The following is a 12,241-nucleotide window of genomic DNA, read 5'->3' on the forward strand; positions in this document are numbered from 1 at the left end:
AGTTACGTGGGTGCCAGTGGGGTCTTAGCTCCCATAGTCTTTGCACTTCTAGCCACGGCCCGGACGGCAAAGGAAGGCGGACACGCCGGACAGCAACAAAACAACCAAACAAAACAACGCTGTCTTAGCAAGACTGTAGCCTTAGTGTGCCTGTGCCCGTGACAATGTTTTTTTTAGTAAATAAATATGAACCCGACCCGCCTTGTTTTGAGAAAGAAAAATACCCATTTTAGCCGACTTTATGCTACCAGAACGGGAACTTTTGGCTGGATGGCTCAGAGCTCAGATCATCAGATGGAGGAATTGGGAACTGGAGGCTGAGCAATAATGGTGAGTTAATATGAACAGAAAAGACTGCCTGGAGTTGTCAACATAGCCAATGTGAAGCCCGAATTAATATTGTGAAAGGAAAAATATGATTTAATATAGGAAATACCCGTTTTAGCCGACTTTATATCCGCGAAATACCCGATTTAATATGATTTAATATAGGAAAGTACCCGTTTTAGGCGACTTTATATCCGCAATTACCCAGAGCTATGGGAGCCCTATTCTAAGGCGCCGCCAGAATAGGGCTCCCATAGCTCTGTGGGTATAACTCGATCACTGCCTATACTTAAAATAAAATGTCATTTTTGGAAAGCATAAATGGGTCAAAAGAGACTACTGGAGAATCATTCATCAATCATCATGGACTAGGACATATAGTTTTATGTATTTCATTATATTGTAATACATTTTTCCCCTTTATATTATGATTGCCCTCTGCAACCGTTTTTTATCTATGCATGTGATTGTATTTTATTGTATTTATTCAATAAATATGTCAATTAATCTATCAAAAACGTATTTAACGTACAGTATTTATCATGGACTATGACATACCGTAGTTTCATTTATCCTGTGCGGGCAGGGTACTTTTTTGGCATGCATATCCCTTGTTTTGTTTTGATTGATTGATTGAAGAATTTATTAGGAGTTTGCAATAGAAAAGGGTACAGTTACATGACAGTACAAATCACTGGTACAAGGTCAACTAAAAGGAGATCCTAGAGAGCTCTACGGCTTATTTCCACAGGAACCACACTTTATGTATCTCATATAACATTGAAAGACAGACGGATAGAACATTGTCAACCAGGAGGTGTCCTACCTGAGAACCTGACCTTATTTTATTTTATACCAATTCCATTCCTGGGGGATTCCAGGTTTCAAGTAACTTCACCCAGCTGATTCGTGTCTTGCTCAGGGACATTCCGAGTGCGACATATTACTGAGGTCTTATTGAACCTGCGACCTCCGGGACCTCCTGCTTCCAAGTTCCAAGACGGAACCATTATTCAGCTGTTATCCTATTCAAAGTATCCGTCTGTCTGTCTTTCTATGAGATACATAAAGTGGTTCCTGTGTAAATAAGCCGAAATGCTTACTAGGATCTCCTTTTAGTTGACCTTGTACCAGTGATTTGTACTGTCATGAAACTGTACTTTTTTCCTATTGCAATCTTCTAATAAATTCTTCAATCAATCAATCAAGCTAAGGCCGCCCAAAAATGGCTCAGTAGAAGAGTAGGGAGACCACCTCCACTAAGGCTCCAACTACTGCAGTTGTGTTAAATATTATTGTGTTTTACACACAAAATATAATTTTATTCACACAAAAAATGTAATGGGTTCTAGCTTTGAAGTCACCCTCACACGCGCAGTCACGCGCACCCACACACACAATCACGCATGTGAGCGCCCACACACACACACACACTTAATTTATTTGTTGTAATAATAATCAAAGTCTACATCCTCTATAGTAACCAGTAACAAATGTTTTATAGTATAAAGTATATTTGCCTCTGAGATGTAGTGGAGTAGAAGTAAAAGTATTTGAAAATTGGAAACACAGTACAATAAAACAAAATCCTCAAAACTGTACTTATAAGTGAAGTACTTGAGTACATGACTTAGTTACTCCCCACCACATCCAGTACTACAGTATTACTAATAGTACTAAACTGTACAGCAGTTATAACAGAATATGGTTTGGTCGTTGTTTCTCTCCCATCACAGTAGACTGTCTCGCATCTGTTTCCATGACAACAACCGTTGGAGGGAGGTGGGCGTGGCCTCCTCTACAGCAGCGCTGTACTTCCTGGTCAGGCTGTGAGCGCGTGCACAACCCACCAACACCTGATGGACAGGAGAGACGCAAAACCCACAACAGTCAAGATCCTGACACATGTGAAGATGAAGAGGTAACATGAGCTCGGGATGACTATGATTAGTACTGGATTAACAATCCGGATTAACATGAACTAGTCTGGATTAAGAGTCTGGAATTGCGTGAACTAGTCTGGAGTAACAGTCTGAATTAGTACAGGAAAACAACACTGGACTAATATGAAGTATCTCTGGTTGTGAGAGTTTGGAGAGACAGACGGATGATCAGAAGACAAACAGACAGACAGATAGATACCTGTGCTTTTTGCACCAGGTCCATCTCTCCCAGACTACAGGCGATGTCATAACCTTGTTGGAAATACTCACAACTCTGTTCATACTGACCCTGGAGAGAGAGAGAGAGAGAGAGAGAGAGAGAGAGAGTGAGAGAGAGAGAGAGAGAGAGAGAGAGAGAGAGACAGAGAGACAGAGAGACAGACAGACAGACAGACAGACAGACAGACAGACAGAGAGACAGAGAGACAGAGGTCAGAGAGACAGGGAGAGATATAGATAGTTTGAATTAAAAAAATACTTTGATAATAAATCAGCATCCAGCTATAGAGGGTATGCACGTGACATCATCATCACACCCGGAAGTTATGCGGAACGCAAAAAACTACTTTCTGGCCTTTACAGCCCATACATCCAAACAGAAAAGTCCAATCTGATTGCATTAAACAACGTTAAACAACATTAAACTCACTTTTCCACTCCCTTTGCCACTCAATTTGCCAAGACAACCAATACATGTGTGCGTGTGTGTTACCCTGCGGTAGTAGAGTTGTCCCAGGCACATGCATGCATCCTGCTGGCTGTATTGTAGCTTTTTGCTATGGGAGACAGCATCCTCCTGACTGTCCTGTAGGTGGTTGCCATGGGAGACCGCATCATGCTGACTGTGCTGTAGCTGGTTGCTAGGGGGGACAGCATCCTCTAGGGTGTGTTGTAGGTGGTTGTTGCTATGGGAGACAGCAACAAACTTCTCCAAGTACTGAACTGTCTCGTCTAGCCTGCCCTCACTGACACACGCATACACACACACAACAATCACACAAAAACACACACACAAACATAAATATGTTATAGCTGCCGTATTAGAACTTTGTGTTTGGTAGCGCCACCCTGTGGTGAATTGCATAGCACTTTCACCAGAGAGTGGCTCTAAATGAAGAATTAAATTGCGTGCATGTATGTGTGTATACCTCTCTGTGCACGTGGCCAGGGTCTTGTAGGCTTTCCCCAGACCAGTTGCATCTCCCAGTGAACTGCTGATATCCATGTAGATGTTCAGGAACTAACATGCATGCATGCACGCACGTGCACGCACACGCACACACACACACACACACACACACACACACACACACACACACACACACACACACACCATAGATATGGTCACAAACATCACCGGAACGTTTAAACTATCAAGGTTGTCAAGCAACATTAGTAACAATTATGAGACAGATAAAACACAAACACCCCTGGGCTGCGATCAGGCATAAAACAAACACACCTTCTGGGCTGTGATCAGGTCTCCTGCCGTCTGATAGGCTAATCCCAGTCTGTAGGCGGTCTCTCCCTCAATGCTCACATCTCCAGCTATACGCACGCACACACACATCGGTATATGTACGTGAGTAAGTGTGCGCGTGCGTGAAATAGTCAATGTATGTGTGTTGACTCTCTCTCTCGCACACACACACACACACACACACACACACACACACACACACACACACACACACACACACACACACACACACACACACACACACACACACGAACACGAACACGAACAATTGTCAATTGTATTTGTAAAGATGCAGACAAGCCTCTCTGTCTTACCCTGGGTGCTGATGTCATAAGCCTTGTGGAGGTGGTCTATTCCCAGTGGGAGGTCCCCGTCCGCCATGGCGTTCTGAGCCAGCCGACAGTGGAGCCTCCACACGGACACACACACCGCAGCATCCTCCACCTTCACCTGGGACAGCCTGGCACACATCTGCCTGGCCTCCTCCCACTGGCCTGAGAGAGAGAGAGAGAGAGAGAGAGAGAGAGAGAGAGAGAGAGAGAGAGAGAGAGAGAGAGAGAGAGAGAGAGAGAGAGAGAAAGTTTAAAATTGATCGAAAAACTGAGAATGCATTGTGATTGCGACTAGGAATCAGATCCGACATTGAAAAACCAGAATCGGTTCCATCACATTTGGAACCGTTTCTGGAACCCGTTTTATGTCACAGTCAGAGCTGGTTATGTGGACCTCCGGTCTGGTCTGCTATACAATTACTATACCGGTGTTTCTAAAACATTTACATTTCTAGGACCACCATTACTCTGAGAGTGTGCAAATGGAACCAAATGGTTCCAATTGGTTCCATTTGTACACTCAAGAGTTACAGAAATGTTCCATTTGGACTCCCCTATAGGAATCGATAAAAGGAACCGCTAAGGAACAGGACCGTGAAGAGGGAATCATTAAGGAACCGGAATCCTAAAGCATGTCAACCCTAGATGCGACAAAATTGTAGATTTGAGACAGGTATGGTGTCGTGTGAAGAGCTACAAAGCGGACAGGTGTGGTGTTGTATGAAGAGCTACAATGCAGACAGGTGTGCAAACAGCAAAGCTATAATGACGCTATACATTACAGCTACATTGTACTGTGGGTGTAGTGTCGATGATGGTGAGATTGCATACTGTTGGTCTTGTCAGGCACTATAGTTTGAGGTACTGGAGCACATGAAATCTTATACACTTGTATGCATACAGGCAAGTGTGAGTGTGTGTGTGTGTGTGTGTGCATCTATATGCGTGGATGTGTGTGAGTGTGAGTGTGCACCTGATACACGTGTTATCATATCCTTGCTATGGGACTGTTATCAAAATTGTCATACCTTAGAGAAGGCTCAGTAGTCAGACTACCAGCTACCAGTAGCTGGGTAGTCCCAATATCAACCTTAATATCAGCCGAGAAGAAAGAAAAAAAAAGTTGCTCCCTAAGCGAGATTCGATACCGCGCCCAGTGACATCAGCCACCCGACGCTACCGTTCACGCCACTATAGACGACGGAGCCGCGCTGTCTCAGGCGCCGATGAGCCCCGTGAGGAGCCGCCGAGGCGAGCGATAGCGAAGCCGAGTCGCCGCGACGAGCGGTGCGAACGGCGCCTGAGCCGACTCAGCGGCGTTACCGAATTATGTGCCGTTATGGACAGAATAGTAAATTTTGACCAGGGGACTGCATGCTCAAATAAAGGAGTATCCACGTTGTCAAAAATAAGAGCAGACAAAAGAACGAGCGATTTCCAACCGTCTCGTTAGCTCAGTTGGTAGAGCATGGGACTAGTAAAACTCAGACCCGGGTTCGATTCTCACAGGGAGCCACCAGTACGTTATTCCAGAGAACGTGCGTTGGCGCATGCGCATTGCAATGACAAGTCTATGGGTGATATCGGAACTACCAGCTCCTGGTAGTTGGTAGTCTGACTACTGAGCCTTGGCCAAGGCATGACAGGGGTGATAACAGACCCATCCCAAGGGAGGATAACGTGTGTGTGTGTGTGTGTGTGTGTGTGTGTGTGTGTGTGTGTGTGTGTGTGTGTGTGTGTGTGTGTGTGTGTGTGTGTGTGTGTGTGTGTGTGTGTGTGTGTGTGTGTGTGTGTGTGTGCGTGCGCGTGTGTGTACCTTGCTCCACATAGACATTAGCCATGTTAGCACAAGCGGCAGCATGGGTCTGTTCATTGTGAATGTTGCTGGAGGTCTGGAAGCTCCTCTGGTAGAAATGGGCCTTCAGCCAGCTGTCCTCTGGACTGGAGAAATACTCTGCTAGACCCACATGATGGTCATACACACTGCACCACGACCCTACACACACACACACACACGCACGCACAAGCATGCAAGCTTGTACTTTTGCTTACTACACTTGTGAGGACATAAACATTTTAGCACGTGATTTCATGAATGCCATTTTCACATTGTTTGCCATTTCTAACCCTATCGCTGATCTACTACCGTATTAAGTGTAATACGGTAGTAGTGGGTTTCCGAGGCTACCCTAAGTGTGACAGATCTGCTATGTTTTGTGCATAAGTCAACATTAGGCCTAACCTATAGTTAGGCCCAAATATGAAATTAGCCTACAAAAACAAATATGTTGATACACACTGTACATGTACTGTAAGCCCCTCCCATACGCCGGGTACAATGTGTACCCGGCCTGAATGGGTTAACAAGTCACTAAATCAGGAATAACTAGACCTAACCTCTAAATATCTAATCCTAAACCCAGTGTGCATGTGTGCGTGCGTGCGTGTACCGGCCCTGCTGGCCTCCTCAGCCTGGGTCAGGTGGTGCTGCAGTGTGTTCAGCTTGTCAGGCTGCAGGTCCAGAGGCGTCTGCAGCCAAGCCACAGATCCTGGACCTGCTGCCACCCTACTGCCCTCCCACTGCTGGAGCAGAGAGAACAACTCACTGAACGACCTGAGAGAGAGAGAGAGAGAGAGAGAGAGAGAGAGAGAGAGAGAGAGAGAGAGAGAAATTGTAAGTGTGGTAACTTGTACTGACACAAGTCGCGAGGAATCCGCTGGGAATTGAATTCCGTCTTACCATTTATATGATATATTGTGATGTCATGTGAAGCATGACAGCAGTGTCAACGGGGTGTGAAGCATGACCAAAAGCTTCACTATTACTTTTATATGTTTGTGCCAAAGTTTACAAAAAGCAGGTTCACGGACCGAGAACAATAGTGTGTTGCCTAAACCGAGAATACATTGTGATGCTACTAGGGCCGGGATCCGAAACCGAGCGAGCTGTAGGAAACCAGAGAAGAAAGTTATCCTTCCAACCTGGCTTGTGCACTGATGTGAGAGAGAGAGAGAGAGAGTGTGTGTGTGTGTGTGTGTGTGTGTGTGTGTGTGTGTGTGTGTGTGTGTGTGTGTGTGTGTGTGTGTGTGTGCGTGCGTGCGTGCGTGCGTGCGTGCGTGCGTGCGTGTGTGTAGGCTCTACCTGTGGTAGCCTTTTTGCAGCATCTCCACACAAATGTTGTGTTTGTTACCGTTTCTAAACCTAAACAGAGAGAAAGATAGATAGGACAAAGAGAGAGAGATAAGATGGAGAAAGAGAGAGAGAGATAGAAGAGAGAGAGATAGAAGAGAGAGAGATGGTGAGATATTGCTCAATTGTATGTAAAGATTGAGAATGACAGTCAACTGCAGTATAACTCAATGACTGACTGACAGATATTATATTATGTATTATACATGCATTCATACATACATAGAAAGGAAATAATGACAGAAACAGAAATGGAAAAACGAGAGACATTCAGACAGTGTAGGAGAGACAGACTGTAGGACAACTGAGAGAGGGAGACAGTGTAGGAGAGACAGACAGTAGGACAGATGAGAGGGAGACAGTGTAAGAGAGACAGACAGTATTAGGACAGCTGAGAGGGAGACAGTGTAGGAGAGACAGACAGTATTAGGACAGCTGAGAGGGAGACAGTGTAAGAGAGACAGACAGTATTAGGACAGCTGAGAGGGAGACAGTGTAGGAGAGACAGACAGTATTAGGACAGCTGAGAGGGAGACAGTGTAGGAGAGACAGACAGTAGGATAAAAGCGTATGATGGGATCTGATCTCAGACCAGCATTCATAGGTTACCATGGTGACCAGACTCACCGCTCAATGTCATCCTTGGAGATGGTGTGTGTCCTAGACGGATTCTGGTCTGAATGTCTGCACACACACACGCACACGCACGCGCGCGCACGCACGCACGCACGCACGCACGCACGCACGCACGCACGCACACACACACACACACACACACACACACACACACACACACACACACACACACACACACACACACACACACACACAGATCAGATCAGTTCAGAATTCAGATCAGTTCTAGATCTGACAATCAATTTCAAACTGTATTCTTTCCTAAGATAGGCCTACATAAATGTTTATCTTCTCTATAACCTGAAATGTAGTCTACTAGAGGTTCGCGGCCTTCGGCCGCTCACATCTAGAGTCCACGCCCGCTTCTTTACTAAAAAACTTTCGGACGCACTGGAGAGAAGTGACTGTTATGCCTCTGCTATTTCTCTGCACTCACTGTGGACACAGTGGTGTCAAATTTCACTCTCTCTCTCTCTCTCGCTTGCCCGCCCCCCCTCCCCTGTTGCCTCCTCTCTCTCGTGCTTAGCGAATGAGCGGACGGCATAGGGTTATGGGCGGTATTCCTTACGTCCTGATGACTACCGACTACCTATGCGACGACTACCTATGCGACTACCTATGAGTTGAAGTCGATGTAAAGGGGCGGCGGCGCCTGATTATGGATCCCACTGGGAAAGATGGATGGAAACGGCATAGAGCGCTCGTTTTTTGTTATTGTCCACGACATTACAAGCGGCGCGAAGGCCAGCGGACCTTGGTCTAGCGGGGCAGTTAAGGAGAACAATACTTCAGTTCTGGAAAGAAGCACCAAAATTTGACAGAGTGTACCTCTTGGGTCATTCTTTAGAAAAATCACATTAGACACTTAATTTTCAAAATGGCCGCCAGTTTTAAAGATGGCCGCCTTTTCGGATATGTTTTACAGTACGCCAGCCAGTTAATATCGAATTTTCATAATATTAGAGTTGTTTTGTAGGTTTTAAAACATCCTGAGTTCATTTATTACATTTTAAAAGCAGCTAGAATAACCTTTCTGACTTTTGGTTGGGGTCTTTCCTCACCTGGGACCCCCCAGACATGACCCTGAGCCTATTTCAGTAATCGCTCTGCTCCTGCTCCAGAACAATGTTAAATTAGATCTGAAATATGCTCTGAAACCAAAAATGACTGGTAGCAAATAACAGAGGTCTTTCACGGGGGGGACCCCTGGGGGGGTCCTCAGAGCTACTACAGGGGGCCTGCCAAATCTCTATGAGATTTCTTTTTTTTTATTTGAAACTTAGAATGTTTTTATGTATCCTGGTTTTATGTATTGTACTTTGATGGTTTATTAGTATTCTCAGTATTTTTTGTGTTAAACAGTTATGGTTGACAGCTGTTACTGCAGGGATTGCAATAATGAATGGGCGCAGAACAACATTTCCATTTATTGCACTGCACTCACACTGACCACACACACACACACACACACACACACACACACACACACACACACACACACACACACACACACACACACACACCTCTTTGTTATTGTCACCCCAAAACCCTCACCTTATCCTCTTATAGAGCCCATGGTCAATTACGCCCAGAGATCCACTACAATACAGTAATTTCAGCAGGATATATCTGTCTTCATCATCATCATCATCTTCAATGTCCAACCTAATAGTGTTGACACAGTCTCCACCATAGAGTGAAAGGCAGGTTATTTGAGCAGCTGCACCGTCCCTTACAACCTGCTTTGCAGACACATTTGATGAGCTCAAGTACTGCAGTTGGAGCAGGGAGAGCAAGAAACCTGACTGGAACATACCCTCCACTCTCTGAATTCCATCTATTTTCTTTGATTGGGGGAAGCACAGGGCAATTTGTCAGGTATGATTTATCCTGCATTGTGACGGAGTTGGCATGGAGGTAATGTGGTAGCAGTGCAGCACGAGTTGGAGGTAGCATCTCACCCTCCAAGTTCTTTGACAGAAATAGTTCCCATCTGAGTAATCCCAGGGTTGTTGGACCTTTTGAACTGTAAACATGGCATGCAAAATGCTCCGACTGCAATGTTGATGGAAGCTCACCATTTATAAGCTCAGAAGGAATGGCCAATGACCTTGCCAAGGTCCTTGAAGCGGTTAATGGCTTGGTCATCATCATCATCAAGTAGGCATTGACCCATGTCTTTTTGGTGATTCCAACAAATGTTCTTCCCCAGTCAGCACCTGAAAAACTATGTATGCAAAGGAACCCTTGACATTTGTAATATCCAATAACTTGAACTCACTCAAATATATCAATTTCCTTTTTTTGTACCGGAGGCAAGGACTTGATAAGGAATCGGGATATCAGCCTCTTCATGTGTTTGCACTTCCTCAAATTCATGTCCCTTGATGAAGGTATCGTATTATGATGCCTACTTTGTCATACCTGACAAATTGCCCTGAGCTTCCATCAATTGAAAAAAATAGATGGAATTCAGAGAGTGGAGGGTATGTTCCAGTCAGGTTTCTTGCCCTCCCTGCTGCAAAGGGAGTACTTGAGCTCATCAAATGTGGCTGCAAAGCAGGTTCCAAGGGACGGTGCAGCTGCTCAAACAATAACCTGCCTTGCACTCTCCTCCCTGCAAATGCTATAGTGGAAACTGTCAACACTATTAGGGAGGACATGTATAGTAGTGAATTTCTTTGGGTACAATTGACCGTGAGCTCTTTAAGAAGATAGGGTGCGGGTTTTGGGGTGACGATAACAAAGAGGTGTGTGTGTTGTGTTGTCAGTGTGAGTGCAGTGCAATAAATGAACATGTTAGACTGCGCACCCAAAGTGAGAAGTTGCAATACCTTAATTCTTGCAATCCCTGCAGTAACACCTGTGAACCTGCCTGTCTAACACAAAAATGTTATAAATAATACTGAGAATACTAATAAAAACAGTTTCAAATGTAAAAAAAAAAGAAAAGGAAAAAAAACTTCCCCATCAAGATTCGGCAGGCCCCCTGTAGTAACTCTGAGGACCCCCTAGGGGTCCCGGACCCCCTGTGGAAGACCCCTGGGTATTTGCTACTACTCATTTTTGCCTTCAGAGCCCAGTTACAACAACTTTAATGCTTCAGTTATGATCTAATTTAACATTGCTCTGGAGCAGGAGCAAAGCGATTATAGGCTCAGGGGTCTGTTTGGGGGGTCCCAGGTGCGGAAAGACCCCAACCAAAAAGGCCAGAAAGGTTATTCTGGCTGCTTTAAAAGTGTAATAAATGAACTCAGGATGTTTTAAAACCTGCAAAACAACTCTAATATTATGAAAATGGGACATTAACTGGCTGGCGTACTGTTCAGAGGCAGCCATCTTGGAAACATGGCAGCCATTTTTATTTTTCAGTGTCTAACGTGTTTTATCATAGGAACAACCCCTAAGGAGTACTTGTGAAAAGTTTTAGGTTTCTTTCCACTTGTGAAGTATTTTAGTGCAAAAATGCATTTATCTGCCCCGCTAGTCCTGCTCTTCGCCCCCGAGCGCCGCAGGCGCGAGTGGCCGCGAAGAGCGGCCAGTTACGAAGAGCCAGTTACGAAGCCGTGGTGAATGCAATCGTTCTATTTATGCCCAGGCCGTAAGGCCTGGGCAAGCGCACGATAAACGCCATGATAATTGGGTTTTGGTGCACCTCGCGCGGTCCAAGTGACTACAACGGAGCGCTTCCTACGTCCGGTTCAGCCAATCACAAGCTTCAAAAATGAGTCCGGGGCGTGGTTATCCATCTTTCCCAGTGGGATCCATAATCACGCGGCGGCGGCAATAAGCCCATTGTAAATATAAGATGGTGTATCTCACATACCTGTGTTGTTGTGTGGATTTGTGTTTCTCTGCAGCTTTTATTTCTGGTAGAAACGACCCTGCTTTTATACTCATCCTCCACTCCCTGGACAGACAGACAGACAGACAGACAGACAGACAGACAGACAGACAGACAGACAGACAGACAGACAGACAGACAGACATTTGTTGATTAATTGATTGATTTATTGAATACTTTATTAGCAGTTCGCAGAAAGAAGCACAGGAAAATAACATTTACAAGCTGAGGAATTATTAAACCCTCATTGACATTTGAAAATAGGTTAGACAGACAGACAGACAGACAGACAGACAGACAGAGAGACAGACAGACAGACAGACAGACAGACAGACAGACAGACAGACAGACAAGTATGCTATCATTTTAACATCCAGTATTCTACTCAAATTCTCTCATTTATCTAGTCTATTATATTTTTGGGATTTCCATTTGTTAACATGCATTAAGTTATTCTTGCTGCTCGCGGTGTTTTAGCCTCTACAGATA

Source organism: Nannobrachium achirus, assembly GCF_963921795.1.
Source record: "Nannobrachium achirus genome assembly, chromosome: 14".
Classification (NCBI taxonomy): Eukaryota; Metazoa; Chordata; class Actinopteri; order Myctophiformes; family Myctophidae; genus Nannobrachium; species Nannobrachium achirus.